At 55.5% G+C, this 5,067-nt stretch overlaps 1 long non-coding RNA gene across 1 annotated transcript; it reads left to right on the top strand.

Moving 5' to 3' along the window:
• The first annotated feature begins 234 nt into the window (after window positions 1-234).
• LOC144319410 (uncharacterized) lies at window positions 235-4,761 on the top strand. The gene is made up of 3 exons (XR_013385222.1): window positions 235-912; window positions 3,261-4,484; window positions 4,572-4,761. It is a non-coding gene; the product is annotated as an uncharacterized LOC144319410 (long non-coding RNA).
• The last annotated feature ends 306 nt before the right edge of the window (window positions 4,762-5,067 follow it).

The raw sequence follows: 5,067 nt of genomic DNA, 5'->3' as shown, positions 1-5,067 counted from the left end.
ACCTGGGCACTGGGCACAAATAGGCCGTCTCTGCACAACAGAGGAATACACATGAGAACATGAAAAGTGCCCTTCTCACCCATGCCTGAAACATGGCACTTTATTTGCCCACCAAAGTGGAAAGATTTCTCTGAGTGATAAATTCCAGAGTGAGAGAAAATGCAACTAGAGCACCCATTCCGCGGGAGACTGAGTATTTTTGTGCTCTTCTTCAGATAACTTTTCTTTTTTTTTTTTTTTTTTTCTCAGATAACTTTTCTAGAGAACAACTGGACAACACACACCACAGCCTCACAAGCAAGTCCCGCTCTGGGCGTTCGTCCCAGGAGAGCACTGTGAGCGGGCCTACCGCCTGTCTCAGAGTAGGCGATTGGCAAATTCGCTATGCCATCCATTCGACGGGATTCCGGGCAGCTTTCCAAGTGATATTTTGGAATATTTCATGACATTCATGACCTCACATGAGGTCATAAAGACATGTATGTATATGGAGAGAGAGGTATATGTATGTATACGTGCATATATAGAGAAATGTGTGTGCATGTGATACAAGAAATAGAATGCCAGAAACCATTTTAGAGGGTGAATTGCCCTCTTGTCCCCATAAAGGGCCAGGTAACTACAAAGCAGTACCTGTGTCCCCACCTGGGCCCTGGACCCATGGTGAGGACACCTGGCTGGGACCGTCTGGCACCTGCTGTGCACCTGGCTCCCGGTGAGCAGCGGGCCTCAGGGCTCAGCTGTCCCACCAGCCTCATGTTCTGGCCCAGCCGTCTGTGTGGGCAGTGAGAAGCTGGTGGGACTGCCACCAGCTCATACGCGAGGGGTCCTGGAAGATCTGCTGAACAGCCAGGTCATCTACTTGGAACCTGCACACCTCTGAAACTGGCTGGGAGGACTCACGGAGGTCAGGTGGGGGTCTTGTTACTTTCTACAGAAAGCAACCCGCTTTAACAGGTGTTTCTTGGGGCACCTGGGGGGCTCTGTTGGTTCAGCATCCAACTCTTGATTTTGGCTCAGGTTGTGATCCCAGGGTCCTGAGATGGAGCCCTGCCCCCCCCCCCCCCGCCTCCCTCCCCCCACCATCGAATTTTATGCTTAGTCTGGAGTCTGCTTGGGATTCTCTGTCTGCACCACCACCCTTGCCACGTTTGTGCTCTCTCTCTCAAATAAAGTAATACATCTTTTAAAGACATGAGTTTCTTGGGGCACCTGGTGGCTCCGTTCAGTTAAGCGTCTGACTCCTGGTTTCAGCTCAGGTCATGATCTCAGGGCTGTGGGATCCAGCCCCGCGTTGGGCTCTGTGCTGGGTGTGGAGTCTGCTGGAGATTCTCTCTCTCCCTCAGCCACCCCCCTCCCCCCAACGCTGCATGCACGCAAGCTCTCTCTCTCTCTCTTAAAATAAATGTGCTTATTTAACAAGACGGAAGAGCAAGATTGAGGTGAATGCAGCCAAATGATCCCTTGCTGGCTCTGACATGTAGCAGCCGTGGGGCCTGACTGTTCTCCTCTCTGGGCTTGACGTCTTTGCTTCCGAGGTGGCTGTGCTGCTGCCCATGTCAAAGCTGTCTGGTTGGAGGAGCTGGTCTGTGCCACTTGCCAGGAGAGATGCATGGGTTGGGCGCTAGGGACTGGGCTTGACCAGGCTCTGGCCTCCCTCTCATCCGGTGCTGAGAGTCCCCTTTCCTCAGCCCTCAGAACAGGGACCCCAGACCCTGTAGGCCATCACTTCCTCCCTCCCTAGGGTCCCCGAGGCTCTCATGGGCCAACATTCCCTACATTCATCAGGTGTGTGACCCACTGCTGAGCCTGCTCCTTGTCTGCCATGATCTCCTGTTTGTCCACCCACTCGGCCAGTCAGCTTGCAGGTCACAGCACTGGAGCCTGGGCCATTTGAATGCCAGGCACTGCACCGGGCATTTGGGGTGAGCCAAGAGGCATGTGAAGCTGTGTAAGAAAGCACTCCACAGCTCCATGGCTCAAAGCAACAACGGTCCTTTCACACTCTCTCACAGATTCTGTACTGGAGGACTTCAGGAAGGGCTCAGCTGGGGGGTTCTGGCTCAGTTGCGGCTTCTGCGGGGCAGCTGCCCAGCTGGGCCGGGCAGGCCTTTCTCTCTCTCTGTCACCTTGGGGCTTCTACAAATGGCCTTCCGTGTAGGCCGGTGTGGGTGTCCTTACATCATAGCGGCATTGTGTACCCACACACCAACATGGCAGCTCAGGGCTGCCAGCACCCTCCCTGGAGGACCAGGCCATCAGTAGCCCTGCCCAGAGTCCAGGGCTGGAAACTGGGTCCATCTTCCTCCTGTAGGAGGAGCCATGGGATGGACATGCTGTTGTGCTCGTCTCAGAGGGACATGACCTGCCACGACACATGGCCGTGCAAGTGGGCCATTGGGGTGGAGCGAGGGCCTGGTGTGCAGGCCAGCAAGGATGCAGGGTGCAAGCCTTGTGGGCTGGCCCAGGACAAGTGCAGCGAGACACACTGAAAGAAAATATCAGACCTCAGTGAATGATGAGATTTGGGTGATGTCACGAGGACTGACACTGGCCACACCATAGAGAGTGATGCGGGTGACCACAGCAGACCAGTCAGGACCCCACGGACGTTGTCAGTGTGAGTTCCTCCGCTTTAAGGGAACCATGCCTTTTCTCATGGTCTGGGCCTGAACAAGAGGACCGTATGCGTGGCGCATGCCCCATAAGATACACCTGCCAGGTCAGCCGAGATAACGCAGCAAAACAACACCCACGTATAATCCAACTACAGGCAAACATCTCGCGTAAGGCTCACGGCACACAGATAAATGCGGGAGAGTCGAGGCTTTACACATTGGCCAATCAGATAGGGTTGCCCCGGAGTTACTGTGTGTTGGGAAATGACCTCATAACATTACAGCTTGTTACTGATTAATCTTGTTTGATAGGGGAGGTTATGGGGCCTTTTAGTAAGGGCTACTTATAATTACAGACCAGCTGAAGCTTCCAGAATTATGAAGTGCATTTCAGGGTATTTGAGAACACAGGACACCAGCCAGGGTGCCCAGCACTCGTGGGCGGCTGAGCTTGCACCAACCACTGACATGGAGTCAGGGGTCCTGGGGCTACAGTAGGCCAGGAGGTTCCTCGCCTCCTCCCAAGGGGTGGATGTTTCAGTCTGTATATTCTGGAGGGTTGGTAATACCTCCCAGGACTCCAAAGCCAGTGGGGACCCCTGTGTCATTGACCTCTGTGCCCATCTGCTTCATCCTTTCCAGAGCGACATGACAGCAGCCACATCGGATTCCCCAACAGGAACCAGTGCTCACTTGGTCTGAACTGCCCCAGAACAAGACCTGTTTGGGAGCTTGGCTCAAAGTGCCCGCGGGCTGGTACAGGACACACCAGTCAGATAGCCACCTGATGCCCAGAGCATCCTGAAAAATTGGAATAAAGATGGAGCCCTGCTCCAGCTGCAGGCGAGGGGAAGGAAGTGCCTTAGGAAGCACCAGGCTGCAAGAAAGGAAGCGCCAGACCTAAGTGCCTTAACCTAGGGAGGGCCACTGGCTGACTGTGCTGAAGCTCCTGAGGCAGGGCAGGTTCCCGGGTCCGTTTGGTCCAGTGGCTCAAAGATGCAGTCAAGGCCTCAATTTCTTTCCATCTCTGCCTGTCTTCAGCATAGTTGGCCTTCTTCCAAATCCAGTTCTCTCTCATGGGCACAAAGTGGCTGCTCCAGTTCCAGACTTCACATCCAAATAGCACCCTCCCCGGGGAAAGAAAATGTGTTTGTGTCAGTGGTCCCCATAGGGAACTGCCCTGACTGTGGCCAGGAGAGAGGAAGATGTGATGGACATCAGTGAATCTCACCCTGCAGGGAAGAGGGGCTGTGGGCAGCTAGGACCCAAGCGTCCGGGCTGTGGGTATTGGGGGTGGGGAGGGAGGCAGGATGCTGAGTGGAGGTGGAGAACTGCAGGGCCAGATGGAGCAAAGCCTGCAGCTGCAGCAAGGCATCTGGGTTTTATTTCTAGTCAAATGCCTTGGGGGCAGGACAGACAGAGATCTGTGCAGGCCAGTGTCTCCTGGCTCGTCTGGGGAGGAGTAGCACGCTCTGGCAGGGAGCCGGGCATGAAGCCCCAGAGGCAGCGGGTGGTAGGGGCTTAAGGGGGGAGGGGCCTGAAGCTGACACTCCCCCCAACCCAACTGACCCTCAGCTGTGTGCCTCTCCTGGACCCAGCACTCCCGCAATTCCTCCTTGTAGACGCGGAGACCTTGCACACAACAGGCAGCTTTCAAGATCACAAGCCAGCAGATGGCAGCAGGATTTGAACTCAGGCCTGTCCTGCAAGTCCAGGAAGGCAGCTGCTCCCAGGGAGGGGGCACTGAGCATCCAGATAGCCCAGGCTCCGGTCCTGGAGGCTGTGGGGCCAGCCCGGTGGGGACCCTGGCTCCGGGGAGCCCACGGCTGGGCTCTCAGACCTGCTGCGTCTGAAAGGAGGGAGCAAGTGAGTGGTCCCAGCAGGAGCACCCCCCCCAGAGGCTCTGCAGGGGCCCCATCTAGCACACCCTGCCGGGCGCTCCCCATCTTTCAGGTGAGCTGTTCTGCAGAACACTGATGGACAGTCCTACAAATGAAGTGAGTTTTGTTTGGCGAATGTGATCGATCGCTGCCCTGCGGGGAGACCTGCCTTCCTAATCTACTTAATGTGGCGTTTTGAATTCTCCCGCCAGCTAGTTCTAACAAGCTACTGGTTTCCTCATTGATTAATGAGATCAATAAAATCTTTGATACATTTTATACTTGTGTGACAGTCATGATTTGGACTTGGATCTGGTCATCCGAGGTGTGGTCCAGGGGTCTGGGGTGGGCAGGGCTCCAGGGAAGATGGAGAGGCTAAGCCGGAGGACGGGCTGCCCTGCCTTTCCCCGCTGAGCGCCTCTCCCACGGGGCCTCCCCAGCACCCAGGGTTGCTGTGTGATAGCCCTGCCCCCCTGCCCCCTGCAGCGGTGGGTATCCTGCTCATACAGGTGCTGCTGCACCTCCAGACTCTCACTCAGGGAATTCACTCTCACTCTTACTAGGGTGTT

This window comes from Canis aureus, chromosome 8, assembly GCF_053574225.1.
Source record: "Canis aureus isolate CA01 chromosome 8, VMU_Caureus_v.1.0, whole genome shotgun sequence".
Taxonomy (NCBI): domain Eukaryota; kingdom Metazoa; phylum Chordata; class Mammalia; order Carnivora; family Canidae; genus Canis; species Canis aureus.
This window is presented reverse-complemented; position numbering and strand designations above follow the sequence as displayed.